Source organism: Pan troglodytes, chromosome 3, assembly GCF_028858775.2.
Source record: "Pan troglodytes isolate AG18354 chromosome 3, NHGRI_mPanTro3-v2.0_pri, whole genome shotgun sequence".
Taxonomy (NCBI): domain Eukaryota; kingdom Metazoa; phylum Chordata; class Mammalia; order Primates; family Hominidae; genus Pan; species Pan troglodytes.
The window spans coordinates 135,477,836-135,501,995 of NC_072401.2; the positions used below are offsets into that span (position 1 = coordinate 135,477,836).

At 36.8% G+C, this 24,160-nt stretch overlaps 1 protein-coding gene across 1 annotated transcript in view; it reads right to left on the reverse strand.

Annotated features, from left to right (window-relative positions):
- Positions 1–489: 489 nt before the first annotated feature.
- The window catches only part of PABPC4L (poly(A) binding protein cytoplasmic 4 like), a 152,610-nt gene continuing 128,939 nt past the window's right edge, over positions 490–24,160 (reverse strand). The window contains exons 4-5 of the transcript XR_008547622.2: positions 1,506–1,643; positions 490–715 (exon numbers count right to left, since the gene is read on the reverse strand). The gene's annotated coding sequence lies outside the window, so the exon portion shown is untranslated. The remainder of the gene's footprint in view (positions 716–1,505; positions 1,644–24,160) is intronic.

Here is a 24,160-nt window from a genome sequence, read left to right on the forward strand (position 1 = left end):
TTGGAGATATTAAACATTAATCCCCTCTGTATACTTCAAAAGAGGAGGGGATTCAAGAAAAAGACAAAAATTGAATTTATTTAATAGGATCTAAAACAAGAAGTGAAGCATAAATGCTCATGTCTTAATAGTTATTGTTAATTACAGAAGCTTTAAGACACATAAGAGAAAAAAAGAAAAGAAAAATAAGAAAGAAGGAAAGAAAGAAAGAAGGAAAAAGGTATCAAGAAAATGACAGAAAATATTATTAAAGATTTTTAAGCAATTTTTAATTATATTGAATACTAACCCTCATAGGATGACAGTTATGCATCAAGGAAAATACAATAAACATACAATTTGTAAATGCAAGCCAGAAAACAATATGATACTAATCTTAAATCTGATGGAATATCATATGATTATCTTTATTAGTTGGGTGGTTAAGATAGGAAATGTATGAAAAAGAAAAAAAAAACATAGGAACTCTGCCTGTGTCAAAGGGTTTTAAGCCTACCCAGCACTACTTATTTTATATATTGAGGCAAAAAATTACTAACCTGTATTGGAGCTGAGAATTTCTGAGGTTTGGAGGTATATCAGCTTTCTCCAAATTCAGGTAGTCATTACTCAAGGGAGTATATGATGATTTTTCATGAGACTCGCAGGTCAGTATATTTTTTGCAGGTATTCATTTCCTGATCCTGTTATTGCATTTACTCTTTTCTAAATTGACCTGCCAAAAGGTGGCAAAATTAGTTTTACTTTCCCATCTCCCCTGCAGAATCCTTCTTTTGCCTTTACAAAAGAAAGGCAAGTCCCTTATTCATCTCAAAGTGTTAATATGGAGCATTGTGCTAGCATGTAAAAAAAAAAATCTTCAAGGCATCAAATAAAAAGGTGATTAAACAAATTGATGTTACTAGTAAGAAAGCGACAGAGAAACATATCCCATTACAATTCAAGAGACTCCAATTTATAGATTTCCACAAAATTAATTAAAACTTAGGCTTACAAATGGTAGATGATGAAATCAATTTTATGATATTTTACTATGCTATTTTGACTATAAAGCTGTTATAAAAATAATTCAGTGATATCACTGTACAAAAAATTTGACCAGTACTACCTATCTTTACATGTGAAAACTAGTTCTTAAAACTTTCATTAATAAAAACAAAAGGTAGGAATAAAAATTCATGGAAAAGCCTGGATCATTCTACCAAAACTAATATTTATTCATGAACTATATGTAACCTATTTGGAGAAAAAGGGAGGGGAAATGCATTTCACCACAATGTTAATGCTTCATGTTTAAAAATTATTTGGCAGGTTTCTACTTCTGGCTGTAGTGGAGTATGTGGTTCCAACCAGTCTTCTCTCATTGAACAACTAGACAAGCCAGACGAAATATTTTAATGTATTTTCTTGAAGATTGTTTGAAGGCTTTAGCGAGCAACTGAGGCTGTGAAGAATTGTCAGACCAAGGTCCAGGAAAGAAGAAAAGTCTCAAAAGGTGAGCTTACCTTTTAGGGTGACTGTTCAACTAGAGGCATTTATCTGTTCCCATATTGAAGGAAAAGCTGTGTGGGAAATGCCAAGAAGCTAAGTTGAGCTTCTAATAGACGTGTTGGTTTGAGGGGACAAAATTTAGATTCCAGAGCCTGGCAAGGAAAATATTCATTATTAATAGCTTTCTCTTGAATCTCATATCCTCTTGAACTCTCAGTTATCTTTACAATTTCATAATACAGTGCTGTCAACATAAAAGGCACAGCAAGATAGGGCAAGCCAGGGCACCGTATGCTGAGGGGCAATGGGAAAGGTAAATACATGGGTAACCTAAATTAATATGTATTTGATAAAAAATAGTATAAAGACAATTAAAGTAACAAGATTTGAAATATATGCCCACAATAATATAAACACTTGCCAATATTGACTGTATACTGTGTCACAGAGGAGATCTCAACAATGTCAAAGTTACAAATTATAGTAAAAGTGTTCTTCATACTATTTTTAAAAAGGAAACTGTATGCTAATTTTAAATACTTGTATTAAATCATAATTTTGTTTAATATATAAAATGAATATGAAATCTTGTCATTCTAGGCAGTAAATATAAATACTATAACTGGACCAATAAAAAAAGTAAATGGGTGCTTATCTTTCCTACTAATAAATAAGTTATTTATTGTTCTTCTGTTAGATATGAAATAAAAGTTTCTCTGACAATCTTTTCCTTATACTTCACTTTGCTTATGAACAAACTTGTAATATGGTCTCAATGCTGAGAAAATTAATCAGATATTATAATCATATATCCAAGGACACTCCTGAAAATTATTCCTAAAACATTTATGGTGGCAATTATTGATTTGAATCACCAATTTTCTAGCTTTTTATCTTATTCTAAAACCAAACACATGCATAAAGAAAATAATGAACATGCAGAACTTATTCTCCACGATAATTAGGTATTTTATAAATATTTATAATGTGTAATACAAATTTGGGGAGGGAAAATATCTAAATCCGATGAGTATTGGCTTGTCCAAATTAGAAGTTGCCCTTGTTTCCAGTTAAAAACTTAAGGGGAAACCAGATGAATGCCAAAAAGAAATTAAGTTAATCAAATTCCCAAGTAGGATTTATGAAATTTGAGATTTGGGTTTACAAAGAGTCTCAGGACACCTTATTATTAAAATCTTGATTTTTAAAATGTAATTAGACATATTCGCATATTATAATAAAGAGGCAAAGCAAGAAACTTAGATGGGGACCACTTGGTTGATATTAATTGATAAATAGTAGAGTAACCGGTGTAATGGGTTAGATGTGCTTTTGGGAGAATAATACAAATAATTTAAATGTGATCTCTTTATAAAGTCTGCCTCTCTCACCTCTCTCGGAATGAGATATCATTCATGACCATATAGAAACACTTGCTCTTTTTTGGTTTTGTTTATTATTCTAACTTTTATTTAGGTTCAGCATACACGTAGAGGTTTGTTATATAGGTAAAGTGCATGTCACAGGAGTTTGGTGTACAGATTATTTTGTCACCCAGGTAAGAAGCATAAAATGCAATAGGTAGTTTTTCATTTCTCACACTTCTCATAACCTCCACCCTCTAGTAGGCCCAGTGTCTGTTGCTTCCTTCTTTGTGTCCGTATGTACTCAATGTTTAGCTCCCATTTATAAGAGTGAACATGAGGTATTTGATTAACTGTTCTTGTTAGTTCTCTTAGGATACTGGCCTCCAGTTGCATCCATGTTGCTGGAAAACGATATGATTTTGTTTTTTTATGGCTGTGTAGTATCCCATGGTCTATATGCACCACAATTTCTTTATTCAATCTACTGTTGATGGGCATTTAGATTGAATCCACGTTTTTGCTATTGTGAATAGTGCAGTGATGAACATGAGTGTTCATGTGTCTTTGTGATAGAACAATTTATATTCCTTTGGGTATAGACCCAATGTGGGATTGCTGGATCAAATGGTAATTCTGTTTTAAGTTCTTTGAGAAATTGCCACATTGCTTTCCACAATAACTGAACTTATTTACATTCCCACCAGCAATGTATAAGCTTTCCCTTTTCTCTACAACCTCCCCAACATCTATTAATTTGTGAATTTTTAGTAATAACCATTTTGATGGGTGTGAGATGATATCTCATTGTGATTTTGATTTGTATTTATCTAATGATTAGTGATGTTGAGCATTTTTTATATGCTTGTTGGCTGTACGTATGTCTTCTTTTGAAAAGTTTCTGTTCAAGTCCTTTGCCTGCTTTTTCATGAGGTTGGTTGTTTCTGCTTATAAATTTGTTTAAGTTACCTGTAGACCTTTGTCTAGTATCCAAAATCAATAAGTAAATTAAACAAATTAATATTTACATTGTCTGCAAATACTTTCTTCCATTCTGGAGGTAGTCTGTTTGCTCTGTTTAGAGTTCCTTTTGCTGTGCAGAAGCTCTTTAGTTTAATGATTCCCATTTATGACTTTTTTATTTTTTTCGCAGTTGTTTTTGTCATTTTTATCATGAAATCTTTGTCACATTCTATGACCAGAATAGTATTTCCTAGGATATCTTCCAGGGTTTTTATATTTTCAGGTTTTACATTTAAGTCTTTAGTCCATCTTTGGCAGATTTTTGTATATGGTGTAAGGAAGGGATCCGGTTTTAATCTTTTGCACCTGGCAAGCCAGTTATCCCAGCACCAATTATTGAACAGGGAGTCCTTTTCAATGTTTTTGTCTATCTTGTTGAATATCAGATGGTTATAGGTGTGCAGCATTACTTCCGGGATGTCTACTCTGTTCCATTGGTCTATGTGTCTGTTTTTGTGCCAGAACCATGCTATTTTGTTCAACTTGCAGTATAGTTTGAAGTTGGGTAGTGTGATGCCTTCAGTTTTGTTCTTTTTGCTAGGCTTGCCTTTGGTATTAGGGCTCTTTTTTCATTTTGTATAAATTACAAAATAGTTGTTTTTAATTCTGTGAAGAATGCCATGGTAAATTGATGGGAAAGTATTGAATCTCTAAATAGCTTTGAGAGTTTTGTTCATGCCATCTATGATTTCTTTTATCAGTGTTTTGTAATTCTCATTGTAGACATATTTCACCTCACTGGTTAGCTCTATTCCTAGACATTTTTCTTTTTGTGGCTATTGTGGAAGGCATTTCATTCAATTCAGCTCTCAGTTTGGATGTTGCTTGTATAAAGAAATGCTACTGATTTTTTTAGATTGATTTTGCATCCTGAAATGTTGCTGAAGTTGTTTATAAAGACCTAAGAGCTTTTGGGCAGACTATTCGGTGTTCCAGGTATAGAATCATACTGTCTGGAAGCAGAATAGTTTGACTTCCTCTCTCTCTATTTGGATGCCTTTTATTTCTTTTTCTTTCCTGATTTCTCTGGCTAGGACTTCCAGTTATATGTTGAATAGGAGTGGTGAGAAGAGCACCATTGCCTTGTTCCAGTTTTAAAGGGGAATGCTTCCAGCTTTTGCCCATACAGTATGATGTTGGCTGTTGATTTGTCATAGATGGCTCATATTATTTTGAGGTATGTTCCTTCATTGCCTGTTTTTTTTTGAAGGCTTTTAACATGAAGAGAGTTTGAATTTTACTAAAAGCCTTTTTTGCATCTATTGAGATGATCATTAGCTTTTTGTTTTAGCTCTGTTTATGTAATGAATTAAATTTATTGATTTGCATATGTTAAACCAAACTTGCATCCCAGAGATAAAGCCCAGTTAATCATGGTGGATTAGCTTTTTTATGTGCTGCTGGATTTGGATTGCTAGTATTTTGTTGAGGATATTTGCATCTATTTTTACCAATAATATTGCCTTGAATTCTTCTTTTTGTTGTTTCTACCAGGTTTTGGTATCAGGACAATGCTGGCCTCATATTATGAATTATAGAGAAATCTCACCTCCTTAATTTTTTTGGAATAGTTTGAGTAGGAATGCTACAAGCCCTTCTTTATGCATCTGGTAAAAAGTAGCTATGAATTTGGTCCTGAACTTTTGCCGGTTGGTAGGTTTTTTACTACTTATTCAATTTTGGAACTGTAGTTAGTCTGTTCAGGAATTCAATGTATCCCTTGTGTAATTGTTGGAGGTGGTAAGTTTCCAATAGTTTATCCATTTCTTCTAGGTTTTCTAGCTTATGTACATAGAGATGTTCATAATTGTCTCAGGGTTTTTTGTATTTCTGTTGGGTCAGTGGTAACATCCTTTTATTCATTTTTGATTGTGTTTATTTGGATCTTCTTTCTTTTTTCTTTATTAGACTAGCTAATGGTCCACCTGTCTTATGTATTCTTTCAATAAACCAACTCCTGGACTCATTAATTTTTATATGGTTTTCCACAACTTAATTTCCTTCGGTTCAGCTCTGATTTTGGTTATTTCTTGTCTTCTGCTAGCTTTGGGGTTGTTTTGCTCTTGTTTCTCTAGTTTCTTCAAGTGTGATGTCAGGTGGTTAATTTGAGGTCTTTCTGACTTTTTGATGTGTGCATTAAGTGCTACAAATTTCCCTCTTAACCACCTTAGTAATGTCCCAGAGATTCTGGTATGTTATATCTTAGCTCTCATTAGTTTCAAAGAATATTTTATTTCTGCCTTAATTTTATTGTTTGTCCAAAAGTCATTCAAGAGCAATTTGTTTAATTTCCATGTAATTGTTTGGTTTTGAGTGATTTTCTTAGTATTGATTTTAATTTTTTATTGCATTGTGGTCTGAGAGTGTAGTTTTTATGAGTTTGGGTTGTTTGAATTTGCTAAGAATTATTTTATGGCTGACTATATGGTTGCTTTTAGAGAAAGTGTCATGTGCAGATAATAAAAAATGTATATTTTGTTGGTTTGGGGTGGAGTGCTCTTTAGATATTTGTTAGGTCCATTTGGTCAAGTGTTGAGATCAGGTCGTGAATATGTTTGTTAGTTTTCTGTTTTGATGATCTTTCTAATAACATTAGTGGAGTGCTGAAGTCTCTCACTATTATTGTGTGGGAATCTAAAGTCTCTTTGTAGGTCTCTAAGAACTTGCTTTACAAATCTCAGTGCTCCTATATGCTGGGTGCATATATATTAACATAGTTAGGTCTTTTTGTTGAATTAGACCTTTACCATTATGTAATATCCTTCTTTGTCTCTTTTAATCTTTGTTGGATTAAAGTAGGTTTTGTCTGAAATTAAAATAGCAATCCCCACTTTTTCTTTTCTCCATTTGGTTGGGAGACTTTTCTCCTTCCCTTTACTTTAAGCCTGTTGGTGTCGTTGCCTGGGAAACAGGTCTCTTGAAGACAGTCTGCTATTGGATGTTGCTTCTTTATTCAAATTTCCACTCTGTGCCTTTTCATTGGTGTATTTAGCCTGTTTACATTCAAAGTTAATATTGGTATGTATGAAATTGATCATGTCATCATGTTGTTAGCTGGTTATTATGCAGACTGTGAGGCTGCTTTATAGTGTCAGTGATCTATGTACCTCAGTGTGTTTTTGTGGTGGCTATTAGGTGTTTTTCCTTTCCATATTTCTATATTTAGCACTCCCTTCAGTACCTCTTTTAAGATACATCTTTTTTTTTTGACAGGGTCTCACTCTGTTGCCCAGGCTGGAGTGCAGTGGTGCAGTCTCGTCTCACTGCAACCTCCACCTCCTGGGTTCAAGTGATTCTCCTGCCTCAGCCTCCCAAGTAGCTGGGACTACAGGGATGCACCACCACTCCTGGCTACCTTTTTGTATTTTTAATAGAGATGAGGTTTCACCATTTTGGCCAGGCTGGTCTTGAACTCCTGACCTCAGGTGATCCAACCACCTGGGACTCCCAAAGTGCTGGGATTACAGGTGTGAGCCACTGCATCCAGCCATGATAGGTCTTAGGGTAACAAGCTCCCTTAGCATTTGCTCATCTGGACTAGGATCCTATTTCTCCTTCGCTTATGAAGCTTCATTTGGCTGTATATTAAATTCTTGGTTGGAATTTCTTTTCTTTAAGAATGTATGTCCCCAATCTCTTCTGGCTTGTAGGGTTTCTGCTGAAAGGTCTGCTGTTACCCTGTTAAGTTTCCCTCTATAGGTAACATGCCCCTTCTCTCTAGCTTATTTTAACATTTTTTCTTTCATTTTGGTGTTGGAGAATATGATGATTATGTGCTTTAGGTACGATCATCTTGTATAGTATCTCAGAGGGGTTCTCTGCATTTTTTGAACTTGAATGTTGATCTCTTTAGCAAGGCTGGGGAAATTTTCATGGACAATATCCTGAAATATTTTTTAAGTTGCTTGCTTTGTCTCCCTCTCTTTCAGGGACATCAATGACACACGTATTTTGTCTCTTTACATAATCCCATATTTTTGGAGAGTATTTGTTCTTATTTAATCATTTTTCTTTATTTTTTCTGACAGTTATTTTGAAGAACTGGTCTTTAAGCTCTGAGATTCTTTCCTCATCTTGGTCAATTCTGCTGTTAATACTTGTGATAGTATTCTGAAATTTTTGAAGTGAGTTTTTCAACTCTATCAAATCAGTTTGGTTCTTTCTTAAAATGACCATTTCACCTTTTGTATCCTGTATTATTTTATTACATTCCTTAAAATCCTTGCGTTGGGATTTGACTTTCTCCTGAATATCAATAATCTTTATTTCTGTCCATATTCTGAGTTCTATTTCTGTCATTTCAGCCATTTCAGCCTGGATATGAGCCATTGCTGGGGAAATAGTTCAGTTATATGGAGGGAATAAGACATTCTGGTTTTTGAGTGGCCAGAGTTCTAGCATTAGTTTTTTCTCATCTGTGTGGGCTGATGTTCCTTTGGTCCTTGAAGTTGCTGTCCTTTGGAGGGTTTTTTGGTTTTTGTTTTTTTTTTTTGGCTTTTATTTTCTTTGATGCCCTTGGGGGTTTTATTTTTGCATAAGATGGATTTATGCTACATTTCCAGACATTTTTAGGGGGCCAAGGCTCAGCTCAGCCCTCCAGGAATGTGTGCTGTGTGGTTTCATGTTGGTCCCCAGCTTTGTTTTCTGGACCCTTGTGAGCTTAGGAACGTGCTGCATTGGTGGGGCCTAGGTGCTCCTGTACCACTGACCACAGCACTCTGATGAGTGGTGCCAGCCAGAGTGGTTCTTTAAGACAGTGGCAGCAGGATTCAAGCTTGTTCACATGTGCCAGCCGCAGCGGCAGTGTGGTGGGATGCATGTGCATCGGCTGTGGTGAGGTAGCAGTGGAGGCTGGGCTGACACATTTCTGCAGGCCTTCATACCAGCAGCGGGGGTGGTGAACTGGCCTGTGCAAGGCTGCTGGCCTCCTTGTGTCAGATTAAGGCAGTTGTGGTGATGGCACAGCGGGGCATGGGGTTGTCAGTGCAACAGCAATGGTGGCATAGTGGGGTGGAGGGTGGGGTACACTCATGCCAGCTGCAGTGTCCCAGTGGGTGTGCATGCACTCACATGCTGCTGGAGGAGGGGAGGTGTGGTCTGCCCACCCAGACACTGGCAAAGCAGTGGGGGTGTAGCTGTGGGTCACTGTGGGCCAGCAAAAGGTGCAGGTGAACTGGTACATGTTGGTGGAGGTCACTTAGAGCTCTCCCATGGTCAGGTGCAGTCTGCTGGCAAAAGAGCTACCATGAGGGCCCCAGGGTAGCACCCCAGTTGGGCAGCTGCAGCTTCACTGCAACAAGGTGGCCAGACTTGTGCCCCAGGGGAGGCCAGCAGAAAAGAGAGAACATAGATCAGACTGGCCTTGTCTTATGGGCAAGACTACTCTGCTCTCTCCAGGTCCGACATTCTCCATATGGCTAAAGTCTCCTAGAGGAGCACGGCAAGCCTTGGGAAATGGGCATTACTGGACATGCTCCACTGCAGATGTTCCCATACCAAACCCTGAGGGCTTCAGACAGGCTGGAGTACTGTTCCTGCCACCTCTCTAAGCAGTTCTCCCTGATAGCTGAAGTGTTTGTGGAGGTCATAAGGTATCCTGCTGCCAGAATTCTGGAGGTCCATGGTGAGAGCATGTTGCTCAACTCCTGTTCAGCTCATGGCTTCCTGAGGAGTCAGTGGGAGTCAGGAAAGTCCCTGTGTGCAGTAGTGCCATGCAGGGTTCCCAGCTTCCTCCTCATTCTGCCCATCATCTGTGTCCTCCCTCTGTCCACTCTCAGTGCCTTCCTCTGAAGATACACTCTGAGTGTGCCAGTCTTCCTTATGTACCAGTCTCTTGGTGGTAGATGTTCCTTCTAGCTGCATCTTATCAGACATCTTGAATCACTGAAACACTTGTTTTGACAAGTTATGCTAATTGGCCCTAGAACCGATTGAGAACTTTGATCAATATCCAAACACAACAGTTATTAAAATTCTTTGGTGTTTTCATTCCTCTACTAATAGATTTCTATGAGTGATCATTGTACCTCTCACACCACCCTATGCCTTTTGAGGCAAACGGTTATAACAATATTGAAGATAATTTAAATGAAATAGTGGGGAGTGACTTTAGGCATGAGGCTGAGGTAGTTTGAAAAAGGAGACTGTTGTTTTCTCTGTAAATTAAGAAACACAGTAATGCACAAAAAATATGGGCAAGGTGATTGGGTTAGATATTTTAATACAGTAAATAATTTAAAATACTCAGTTTAGAGAACCAGGAAGTGAAACAATTTAGAAAAATCTTGTAGAAATTCTAAGCATTTAATGATCCCTGTTAAGAATAATGAAGATAACTTTATAGTTGCCTGTTTGTCTTTAGTAATCCTCAGCAATCCAGACCGGAGTATAGAAAAAGTGGAAAGAGGGGTTCCTTTAGACTTTAGATTTTAGTTGTATAGATAAGAATGTTGAATGGACAAATGGGTGTGAGAATTTAGCATACTGACAAAAGAATACATGACATCATGGACAAATTAATATAAGTATAATTCAATAGAACATTGTTCTAGGGCCTGCAAAATTAGGATGTCATTTCTCTCTGAAAAAAAAATGTGATTTCTTTTTGCCTGAAATAAGTATAAAACAACCAATGACATAAATCACAAAATGCCTTCAGCTTCCTTTTTCTCCCTATCAAATGCATTGTCCCATAATACCACAGTGTTATCCCTTTTAGTTCCAGTTCTCTCCATAAAGATGTGATTCTCTCAATTTATGAATGAATGTTTCCTGGCCCCAGAGTTGATGTGAGTCTGTCAACAATGAGTCACATGATAGACCTCTTTCTGAGCCTTTCAGTTAGTCCTATGCAAGCTGTTAAACCTAGAACTAGCAGTAGACTAAGTGTTCACGCCATTTTATAAGTTCCTTTAGGGCATAAAGTGTGACTCCATAGGGATACCTTGTCAATTTTAATTTTGTTTTACTTCTTTAGAATTGTAGGTGTGTTTTCTCTACATTTTATAACAACCTGCAAGTAGGGAAGTGACATTTCTAAAAGCAAGAGTTTAGGAACAGAGGTTTAAAGAATGTATATGGTTCTCATAGATTTTCTCAGCAGACACCCATATATCTTGGTTAGCCTTTGTATTAGTCCATTCTTACACTGGACTTGGGTATGAAAAAATACACAAGACTGGGTAATTTATAAAGGAAAGAGGCTTAATTAACTCATAGTTCCACATGGCTGGGGAGGCCTCAGGAGACTTACTATCATGGTGAAAGGGGAAGCAAACACATCCTTTTTCACATGGTAGCAGAAGAGATAGCTGACGAGCACAAGGGGGAAATGGGCTCTTATAAACCAACAGATTTCATGAGAACTCACTCGCTATCACAAGAACAGCATGAGGGTAACTGCCCCCATGATTCAATTACCTCCCAAGGGGTCCCTCCCATGACACATGAGGATTATGAGAACTAAAATTCAAGATGAGATTTCGGTGGGGACACAGCCAAACCATATCATTCCACCCTGGCCCCTCCCAAATCTCATGTCCTCACATTTTAAAACACAATCTGGTACTTCCAACATTCCCCCAAAGTCTTAACTCATTTTAACATTAACTTAAAAGTCCAAGTCCGAAGTCCCATATAAGACAAGTCAAGTTCCTTCCACCTATGAGGCTGTAAAATCAAAAGCAAGTTAGTTACTTCCTAGATACATGGGAGTACAGGCATTGGGTAAATACACCTGTTCCAAATGGGAAAACTTGGCCAAAATAAAGGGGCTATAGGCCCCATGCAAGTCAAAAATCTCATAGGTCACCCATTAAATCTTAAAGTTCCAAAATGATCTCCTTTGACTCCATGTCTCACATCCAGGTCACGCTGATGGAAGTAGGCTCCATGGCCTTGGGCAGCTCTGCCTCTGTGGCTCTGCAGGGTATAGGCCCCCTGCTGGTTGCTTTCACGGGCTGGTGTTGTGTCTGAGGCTTTTCCATGTGCACAGTGCAAGCTGTCAGTGGATTTAAAATTCTGGGGGCTGGAGGATGGTGGCTCTTTTCTCACAGCTCCACTAGGCAGTGCCCCAGTGGGGACTCTGTGTGGGGGCTCCAACCCACATTTCCCTTCCACACTGCTTTAGCAGAGGTTCTCCATGAGGGCTTTGCTCCTGCAACAGACTTCTGCCTGCACATCCAGGCATTTCCATATATCTCTGAAATCTAGGCAGAGGTTCCCAAATCTAAATTCTTCACTTCTGTGAGCCCACAGGCCTAACACAACACGTAGGCTGCCAACACATGGAGCTTGCACCCTCTGAAGCAATAACTTGAGCTGTACATTGGGCCATTTTAGCCATGGCTGAAGCTGAGGTATTAATAGCTGGGATGCAGGGCACCATGTCCCGAGGCTGCACAGAGCAGGGGAGCCCTGGGTGTAGTCCACAAAAGCATTTATCCCTCCCAGGCCACCAGGCCTGATGGAGGGTCTGCTGAGAAGTTCTCTGGCATGCTCTGGAGACATTTTCTCTGTTGTCTTGGTGATTAACAATTGACTCCTCATTACTTATGCAAATTTCTGCAGCCAGCTTGAATTTCTTTCCAGAAAATAGGGTTTTGTTTTCTATTGCATTGTCAGGATGCACATTTTTTGAACTTTTATGCTCTGCTTCCTCTTGAATGCTTTGCCACTTAGAAATTTCTTCTGCTGGATACCCTAAATCGTCTCTCTCAATTTCAAAGTTCCACAGATCTCTAGGGCAGGGGCAATATGCCAATAGTCTCTTTGCATACCAAGGGTGATCTTTACTCTAGTTACTAACAAGTTCCTCATCTCCATCTGAGACCATCTCAGCCTGGACTTCATCGCCCATATCACTGTTGGCATTTTGGTCAAAGCCATTCAACAAATCTCTAGGAGGTTCCAAACATTCCCACATCTTCCTGTCTTCTGAGCCCTCCAAGTCTCTAGGAAGTTTCAAACTTTCCCACATTTTCCTATCTTATTTTGAGCCCCCAAAATTGTCCTAACCTCTGCCTGTTACCCAGTTCCAAAGTCGCTTCCACATTTTCTGGTATCTGTACAGCTCCACTGCTCCTAGTACCAATTTACTGTATTAGTTTATTCTCATGCTGCTATGGAGAAATACCCAACACTGGGTAATTTATAAAGGAAAGAGATTCACAGTTCTACAGGGCTTGTGAGGTCCCAGAAAACTTACAATCATGGTAGAAAGGGAAGGAAACAAGTCCTTCTTCACATGGTGGCAGGAGAGAGAGGTGCCAAGCAAAAAGTGGAAAAGTCCCTCATAAAACTACCAGATCTTGTGAGAACTCACTCACTATCATGAGAACATCATGAGGGTAACTGGCCCCATGATTCAATTACCTCCCACTGGGTCCCTCCCACTCTACATGGGGATTAGGGGAACTACAATTCAAGATGAGATTTGGGTGGGGACACAACCAAGCTATATCAGCTGTATTTTAAGACAATTGAAAATAATCATGGTCAGTTAATCTCCTTGGGGAGGGAGAAAAATGATTGTGTTTAAGTTATATTAAACCTAATATGGGAATTTGTTTAAGCGTTTCTTATAATTGAATTAAAGACAAAAAGTGTCTAATGACTGGATATTTCCAAGATTTCAAAGACAGGAGAAGTTCAGGGTTTTGAGTAGATAGTCCAAAGGATTTGAAAGTGTCTGATGTCAGTGTAGGAGTACTTTAAGGTGATTTTAATTTAGAGATTGTGAATGTGAGGGTTGATGGTAAATGTTTAGAAAAGGAGAACATATTGTGATTAAGGAGATCAAAGAGCTGAGAGGCCAAGGTTTGAATGTTTCATCCATCTCTTGAACCTACCTAGATTTCTAGCAGTTCTTAAGATAAAAAAGTCTTAGTCAATATCTTCATTGAGTAAATAAATAAATAAATTTATTAATAATGCATTCAGAAGCTTCAACTGGAGTGATATCTGCTGAATCAATCTACTGTTCTTACTTATTGAGTAATGAGTATCATTAATTATCTGAACTATTCTAATAGCATCCAAAGTAGACTGTGTTAAGACTTTTAGCTTTATCCAACATATTCCCCCAAGCGGACATTGGTTATTTTTCTAATGTGATTTAATATAAGATGACTTCCTACTTTCAAAAAATAAAACTCTAAAAATCTGTAGTCAGATTCCAGTTTAATTTTCTTTTTCCATAATTTTTATTATTATATTTTTTCTTTCTTATCTATCGATTAAACATCAATTACTTGCTTCTTATTCTTACTTGACCATGTAAAATTTTATGTGTTTTATAGCATCTGCTGGAGCATGCTGTCCTCGTGGGTACTCCTGGACCATGACTCTGCAAGCATGTATCCATTGATTCCAAAATATATATTGATTGTTTACATCATTAAATTGGTCAAAGATAAAGATAAGTTGGTTAGCAAGGCACACATTTTCCAGGAAACAAGTAAAGTAAATAAACAAATGAACAGGGCAATCATTTCTTATAATAGGAACTGGAAAAAAAAAAAGAGAAGTGAGGAATGAGGAGCTATAGCTACAACACACACTACCTTTTTTTTTTTTTTTTTTGAATGCAGTTACCTGGATACCTAATTTCAGGAAAATTTTCAGAATGACTTCTTGTTGAAGATAACTTAGTTGAAATAGGAATTTAAAGCCATTTAAAAAGTGGAAATCAGAATTATGACACTTCAAAAAGCCTTAAAAAGGAAAAAGGGTCTGAAAGTTTCTGATGACTGGAGTTGCAACAGATGAGTTTAGAAGAGAGGCTGGGTTAAAATAAGAAAGTTTAGATTTTTATTAACACTAAAGTACGAAGTGTGGGAGGTGCCTTCAAAGTGACAGCATTTGATTTATTCTTTCTGATCACATTCCTTGGAGAGTGCAGAATGGATTGATAGGTGAAGCCGAAGTAGGGCCAGCAGTAACAGTGAAGATGGGAACATCTTCAGTGCAGAAGGAAGGGACATACATGTGAGAGAATCAACAATGCTTGCCTCTGACTTATATGTGGGGAGTCAGGAAAAGGAAGGAGTCAAAATTATGTAGGTTTTGACATGAGCAAATGAGTAACTAGTGGTACCATTTTGTAAGAAGATAAGACTGATGGAGGGAATCCTTGCGGGCAAGTAATAAACCAAAGGCTCAGCTTTGGACGTGACACATTTGAAATGCTCATGAGATATCCAAGATTTGTCAGGTAAGCAACTGAGCATGTGGGTCTGGAGCTTTGAGGGGACAACTGTTATGGATATATAGACATATCCATATGGATAGTTAGATAGATAGACTTTCATATATACCTAGTTTTATATACATATATGTGTATGTGTGAATGTGTGTATATGTGTATACATTTTGAAAGCATGATGTCATCATCCAGATGGCATTTATGTCCATGATAATTAAAGAGATTGCCTGTCATAGCAATATATCTCATAAAATAATTATATTTCTGTGCTACTGTTGCTCTATAGAACATTTTTATAGCATGAATAGTTCATATTATAGCTTACTGCATACATGTTTGCAATTTCACATGGTAGCAAACTTCCTTGGGAAGGTTTGACATATTATTCTTTTCTACATCTTCTATTGTGCTTAAATTGTATGTTTATGGGTATATATGTGCACGCATTTGTCTGTGTTTTCTATAATACACATGGATTGAATTAAGTTTCTTGAAATGTTCCATCTTGAAAACTTCTGTACAGCTATGTATTCTTTTTCTGCTCCATTTGTTGAACATTGCTTTCTTTATATTAATATATTCAGTGCAGCCATAAATATAGGCAATCTGGGCACACAGTCTTACTTTTACTTTTTTCTCCCCAGTAGTAAGATTGTTTTATGAAAGCCTAAAAAAAGCATCTGTGATCTTTGCTGCTATAAAAATAACCACTGATTCATTCAGTGCATTAGTGTCGCAGAAGAGGGGGAAAAAAAGTGTAATTACATTATGAAAATTAAAGAAGCTTAGATAGAATGACTGACCTTGTTATGTGGGTTAACATCATTGGGTGGGTGAGCTAAACAAGATATCCTTTTGGAGTAAGTAGGTTAGCAATAAAACAGTAATCATAGTAGTGTCTCCAGTTGTGTGCACATTTTCACCTCCCACGTAGAAAGTCTCTCCTAAGGACCAATCATAAGTCCCATATCCTTTACGCTTTTTTGTTTACCTCTGGCCTTTGTGTTCTAACCTCCCCTTCATTATTCAATTAATTTTCTCTATTTCCAGTATTCTCATATCTGTTTATTCCCTTGGAAGGTTGTTTTTAATATAAAATCTATTTTCACATAATTTTTAAGTTGATTTCATCATGTTTGCAATTATGTGACACATGGAATCTGATCATGCTTCGGCAATCAATTAAATATTTATCTTTAACTAAATTACATAGAACATCAGCATCTAGGCAAATGCCCATGGGGGAAAACCAACCACCCCACAAAAAAACAAAACAAAACAAAACAAAAAACAGAGATTTATACTTGCAGGACAAAAAAGATATTTAAAAAATCAAACTATATACATAAAAATTCTTATCTAAAACAAACTATTTGAAATGCAGTGATTTAAGGTAAGTGATAACTAACCTAAAATGACCCCCTGGACTTAACATAAGTAATACTAAAGTAAAAGCTTACATAAGTATCTCTATACTATACCAAGCACAGAAATTATTAGAATTAGTTCACCCATGTTCATGCATTCTACTTTCCTAATCAAGGCATAACATATTCCCTGAACTTTTCCATAAATGGAATAATGAGCACCAAAAGCACGTGTATAAAAATAACAGACGTGGGCTGCTTTCTTTTCTGGTTAATATCACCTGTGTATATGTCACACACCGTGTACTTAAAGGAATCTAAAAGGAAAGTGGTTATTCAAAAAGAAAATGAAACTACTGTTACTATTGCTTGTGCTTGCCATATTGCTTAGCACTAAACAAAAAACAAAAGAAAGAACAAAATATTAGAACGAGAGGCATGATGGGTTAATGTTGGTCAGAGTCCTGGAAAGTGGAATTATGTATAGTTGTTAAACTGATAAAAAAGACTCCAGTGACAGGAAAATACTCTTTATAGTCCTAGAATTAGGCTGAATTTTCAGCATAGAGATAAGTTTTGTAGCTTTTTTTTTTTTTTTTTCAGACGGAGTTTCACTCTTGTTGCCCAGACAGGAGTGCAATGGGGCGATCTCAACTCACCACAACCTCCACCTCCCCGTGTTCAAGCCATTCTCCTGCCTCAGCCTCCAGAGTAGCTGGGATTACAGGTATGCACTACCATGCCTGGCTAATTTTTTTTCTTTTTTTTCAGTAGAGACCGGGTTTTTCCACGTTGGTCAGGCTGATCTCAAACTCCGGACCTCAGGTGATCTGCCTGCTTCAGCCTCTCAAAGTACTGGGATTACAGGCGTGAGCCACCATGCCCGGGCTTTTTTTTTTTTTTTTTTTTTTGAGGTGGAGTCTTGCTCTGTCGCCCAGGCTGGGGTGTAGTGACCTGATCTTGGTTCACTGCAACCTTCGCCTCCTGTGTTCAAGCGATTCTTCTGCCTCAGCCTCCAAAGTAGCTGGGACTACAGGCGTGCACCACCAGGCCCGGCTAATTTTTGTATTTTTAGTAGAGACGGTGTTTCACCATATTGGCCAGGCTGGTCTCAAACTCCTGACCTCGTGTCCCGCCTGCCTCTGCCTCCCAAAGTTCTGGGATTACAGGCTTGAGCCACCACAACCAACCTGTTTTGTAACATTTAAAAAATAATTGTGCAGCCGGGTGCGGTGGCTCACGCCTGTAATTCCAGCACTTTGGGAGGCTGAGACAGGCGGATCACGAGGTCGGAGATCGAGACCATCCTGGCTAACACGGTGAAACCCCATCTTTACTAAAAAAAAAAAAAAATAAATTAGCCAGGCGTGGTAGCGGACGCCTGTAGTCCCAGCTACTCCAGAGGCTGAGGCAGGAGAATGGCATGAACCCGGGAGGCAGAGCTTGCAGTGAGCTGAGATTGTGACGCTGCACTCCACCCTGGACAACAGAGCAAGACTCCCTCTCAAAAAAAAAAAAAAAAAAAAACTGTGCATCTTTTAAAACTGCTAGTAAGAATACAAGGATGTGTGTCTGTGTGTGTATGTCTGTGTGTGTGTGTGTGTATGTCTGTGTATGTGTGTGTGTGAGAAAGAGAGAGAAAGAGAGAGAGAGATTTCCCCCCAATTAATAGAAATAGAGATGAAATCTCATCTTACTGAACTGCTGAATGTGATAATAGCCAAGGTCCTTGGAAAATAATGGTAATTCTAAAATTTAATATTATACGGTTTTTATAAAATGCTTTCTATTTGTGTTAGCTATGACAGTGACAGGTCTTCAGAAAACTATATAGTTAAAAAAATTTTTTTTTGGAAATGACCAGAAAAATACAACTAATGAGTATAAAACCTGGTATTAATTTTTTCCATTTTATTTCTATTTTTTTATTATAAATTGCTTTTAACCTACAGACATACTATGCTTTAAATATTGGAATGAGATTATTTCCTACTGAATATTGCTGGAAATAATAATAGCTTCAACTAAGAAGATAAATATATGTGGTTTAATCTAGTATTTCAGAACATTTGGAAAAATATCTTTGTCCTTAAATTTGCATCTATTTTGAAATATGTCACGAGTGAATTAGAAAACAAGATTTGATCTCATATTTCTACCTTAACTACTTTGACCAGTGCCATAGTTCAAAAGAGAGTCTAAGAAGTGTTCTTCATGAGCCTGTCACCTCTCAGATATCACCTTATACAGCTTTGCTATTATACCTGGAGCAATGTTTCTCTTTCAATGGTAATTTGCATTTGGCACTTTATCCAGCATTGATTTTTACTTCTGTTCCCAATACAGCAGTAGGAGTTGGAATGTCTGAGTTGTGATTGATATTTCATTTGGGAATTCTTATATTCTTTTATTGCCAAGAAAAAAAATCCATTTTCCAGAGTACTAGAGTTGATTCTTCAAATTAAGTCTGAGATCTTTAATTCTCTAACTTCAGAGTGAAAGGTACAGTGCTAGTTAACTTGGCTTATGAAATAAGAAGGAGTCACCTAATCTCTTTGGTTAATAAAACATCATTTTTATGTATCCACAGAAAGCTTTAAAATGATATTTACATAAAAATTATAGGAAGTGACACAACAAAATAATAAAAATTAAATTCTGAAAAGTTATGTTTCCCTTTAAGAATTGTCTCAATTTGTAGAAGTCAAAAAAGGTGATTTTAGTTTATGAAAATTAGTCTATGTTTAATCTACATAGAACTATGGATTACTAACACACACTAAGAAGGTTCCATAGGGATGTCTGTTGTCACTAACACACAGTGTATCATATTGACCATGTAACTGACAACTTCTGCAAACAGACATGTATGCTAAGTTCTAAGGCAAAATCAAGGGATCACTTATTTTATGAGTCAGACTCCAAAGCAATTTTTTTATTTCTATTATAGACATCTAATATATTCAAATTTAAGCATATAGTTATCCAATATATATTTTAAAATGTATGTTCAGTAAAGCCTCAAACTGAATTTACAAGGAAGATTTGAAAGTAAAAGTAGGTATTAAGAAGGACTGTTACTATACATTTAATGGCTGTTGAAGTCTTCATTAAAACTCAATCAACTAGATAGAAATAGAAACAGATGTTTTGTGAATAGATGTGGTGGAATGGGGTTTAGTCCAGCCAAACCTGTGGCTGGAGTTGCCCCGAAAGCAGCTGCAGAGGAATTTCCACAAGAGTGCCCCAAATTAGCCAAGATGGGGCTAGTTGAGGTTCCAAAGAAAGAAGCACTAAACATCAGAGTGGTCAGTCCAAAGCATTTATTAGAGGAAGTTGCATAAAGAGTGGGCTGCAGGAATTCTCACCAGAGGCAGTAAGAGAAGAGGGATGTTCTTCCTAAGTATGTCCACAGCAATGAAGTAAGATTATGGAGTTTATTTGAGAGTTTAAGGAATCTGGCTCAGGACTGAGGCCTTTTTTGGCAGCAGCCTAGATACTTTTATCAGTGCCTGGGGATGTTCAAGGCACCAGATTGGGTTCAAGCCTGCTGTGAAAATCCTGCATAGCCAACGGTACTGGAAGACTCTACAAATGGTGTACTTTTAAAATCACAATGCTGTTCTACTCTCACCTGCTTGGTAGAAAAATGTAAAAAAAAGAAAAAAGAAAAAACAACAAACCAAAAAAACACAAATAAACTTAGAAAAACCTGAATAAAATGACATACAGTTCTGACTCCCATTAAGGTCCCTAATGATGCTCATTACGACCCCAACTGCATTTTGATGCTGAAATATAATGCTTCTATTCATCATCGGAATAGAATATGGATGCTGACAATTGACAACACTTAATAATAATAGAAGAGTTCACAAAATTCAAAACTCCCTGTGTATATTGTCAGCTTGAAAGAAAATGTGTGATGGATGTTGATCAGCTCCAAGAAAAGTGAAATGACATGTTCTGGAAGAGGAAATAAAGACAAAGTGATCTAACGAGGTTCAGCGGCATCATTCACTTCAGCAAATAAGCATAAGACAAAGACTTTCTGACATGATTCAAAAAGAATAAAAGGGATGTCTTATTACATTATTTTTCATTTTAAGGAGGTTATTAAAAACAGCTTTTAATAGTCCTAAAATCTCATTCATCTTCTAGTCTCTTTTAAAACTTGTTAGCTTTGTTTTTATTTCTGTATCTGTGTGTACATATCTGTGGTTGTTTTCTTTTTTGAAAAAAAAAGATTACTTGGTTTTTACAGGATTTGGGGTATAAAGATGGGAGTCAGACATGTAGGCCAGTATTAGTCTCAGGCCCAGAGAAATCAAAAGGTTAGTAAAGGTCAGCTATTCCATAGGGATAATTTGTTTGTATTCTCTGTTATAACAGTTGAAGTATTGTCTTGAGATTCGTTACTAGGATGAAAGCTATCATGTTCTTATTATGTCTATTAAAAAGTTAATTTTTTAAGGTTTTTAAAATTTTTATAATTGAAAAAAGTTTATTATAGAAAATTGTGTAAATATAAAAACTAAGAAGAACAAAATAAGCATAATCGATGATCTCATATGGAGAGTCTCCTTGCTGAGAATTGAGGTACTTCTCAGTGTCTTCTGATTTATATTGGGCCCATCTCTCTATTTCATTCTCTCCTCAACCTTACGTCATTAGCATATTTTTCCTGTTAATATTTTCAAAAAGTCCCATACATTATTTGATAAGATCCTACTGAAAAAAAAAATTATCCCTCAAAGTGTAAAATAGTCTATCCAAAAATTTGTCGATCGATATTTTCCAGAGCCTAGCTGGAAGCTGGCTGAGACTGTGAGTGTGATCTAACTTCGGAAATAACTTTGGAAGCCCTTCTCTGTACTGCATGAGCACTGGGGTTAGCATGACCATCACCATAGATTATACTACTCCTTCACCTCACAGTGTGACAATGGGACACAGCAGTAGAATTGACTTGACTCAATTTCCAACTCTTTCTAATTTCAATTTTCATTCATTCATTCAGCAGATAATTGTTAAGAACCTACTATTTGAAGAAAAAATAAAGCCTCCTAAATTAACATGCCTGCCTCTCTGTAATATACATTCTGGATGGTTTACATTGAGTCTCTGAATTGGAAGATGAAATTGGTTCCTCTGTTTATCCTCCACTTTCCTTTGACATTTTGTTATAAGCTTTAACCTATATGTCTCCTTATAAATAACATTTCTTGACTGCCAGCTTTACTGATCGAGGATTGGATTATATTTTAAACATATCATGGCATTGTTTTCAAAACAATGGTCAAAGCAACTTGCCAAAAAAAAAAATACCAAGAGGGATATATCCTGATTGATTCTCACATTCCTCTCAGATACATTTTTAAATGTCATATACTGTCCTATAAATGTACTGAACAACGTGTGACAGAAACCAGGCAGGGACATTCCTGAAGGCAGGTTTCCGCAGCTGTCTCTAGCCACATACCTGATATGCAACAATCTGCATTCATTCTGATTGTATCAGGTGAAAGCTATGGAAGATTAAAGTGGCCAAAGTGAAGTTGTACTTTGGCTAGTATTAATTCATTCAGAACATTCCTAATTGTGCTAAAAAGCATTCAGATCACAGTTCTAAATTTATCAATAAACCTATGTAAAACACTTTTTGACAACAGGTCTAAAAGCATCATCAGAATAATACATACATTCTAGACCATTTTATGCTGAAAGGCAAATGTATGTTTCCAAATCGAAAAGCTTATATCAAAAACACAGGTATATGTGATACATTATAAAGTTAAGATATTATATGTAATATTTCCCATTCCAAATTTATTCATGTACATTTATTAAAGTGTGATTCTTAGGGAAAAATGTTCTTGTCATTTCTTAAATTATTTTTATTTAAATGGCTTTTATTTTGTGAAATCATAAGAACACTAGAATTAATTTTGTGTCTAATGTTGCTTGTGTAATTTTTATTTTTTTGAGACAGGGTCTTGCTCTGCTGTCCAGGCTACAGTGCAGTAACATTATCAGAGCTCACTGTAGCCTCAAACTCCGGGGCCCAAGGGATTATCCTGCCTCAGTTTCCCAAGTAGCTAGGACTACAGGCTCACAGCACCATGCCCAGCTAATTTTAAAAGATTGTAGAGAAGAGGTCTCCCGATGTTTCCCAGGCTGGTATCAAACTCCTGGCTTCAAGCAATCCTCCCTCCTCAGACTCCCAGGGTGCTGGGTTACAGATGTCAGCCACCTCACCTGGCTACTTCTGTCATCTTAATATAATCACTTGATACATACAACAAGGAGTGTTCTCTATGAGTTTCCTACTTTATTTGATCTGATATTTTTATTTTAATTATTTCAAGCATCGGAATTTTGATGTTTTAAATTATGTAGCAAATTGATGGATTTTTTTTTTAAAAAAGATTATTTAGAAAATACCAAATTATCTTAGAAGTGACATTATATGCAATTTATCTTCAAAGGAGATGGATCTACTAAAATATGTTCAGGTTGCCAGTTACATCTTATAGAAAAAGAAAGGAAGAAAGAAAAAGAAATGCAAATGCAATGGAATAAAAGGAAAGAAAAGAGAAGTCTCAGAAGGAAAGATCAGAGAAAGGGAAGAAGACTGAAGTAATACCCTTTAATATCCTGTATTTTCAACACATTTTTTGGTTCAATGTCTCTGAGCCCTTCATTTTTCTAGCCACAGTGTACTGTTGTTGCCAAACTTTCTCCACAATTCAGCTAAAATCAGAATCTCATCACAAGACAGGGAAAGATTAGGCTCACAAACACATGGAAGGGTGAGGAAAATTGAATTTATTTGATGAAAAGGAAAAAGAAAGGAAAACCCTCAGCAAAGGGAAAGGGGGTCTTGCCAATGACTTCTACCTCATAGATTGAATACCAAGTCCCCACACAGGAACAGCAGAGGCCAGGCTCCTCCCCGCTGCAAATGGTGCGAATTTCCTGAGGCTCCACCCGCTCCTCCTAGTGAGCAGGTGGACATTATTCATGAAGAATCAGTTGAGAAAGGTTAAGCTTCATGTGGGACCAGCAGTCCATTCTTTTAACCTTCAGGCTGTTTTAGGCTTGAAAGCGGGGTTTCCCAGGGGCCCTTGGCTGCCTCCTGTCTCTATCACTGTTTTTATAAACTTTTATAAATTTTATAAACTTTAAAAAGTTGGAGTATGTATGTACATATCATATGTGCATGTACATAAAATACATATATATATCATATGTACATGTACATAAAATACACATGTACATATACACATCTATGTAAACATATGTGACATATTATACATTCTGTATTATAAATTTATAAAATATACACACATAATACACAAACACACACGCACTAACGCAAAGTCACAAATCCTAAGTGCACATCTTGCTTAATTATCACAAAGAAAACACACTATATAAAAAATAACAAAATCAAGAACTACTGTAGAAATCTGTGTCCTATCTCAGTCACTATCGTTCTTCCCTCCAAGAGGAAACCACTATTCATACTTCTAACACCATATGTTGTTTTTGCTTTTGTTTAACTCTATGTAGATGAAACCATGTGGCATGCTTTGTTTTGCATTTGCATCTTTCCATTCAAAGTTATGTTTGTGGGAGTCTACAATGCTGTTTCATATGTTCATTTTCATTGCTGTATACCACTCTGTTGTATGTATATACAACTATTT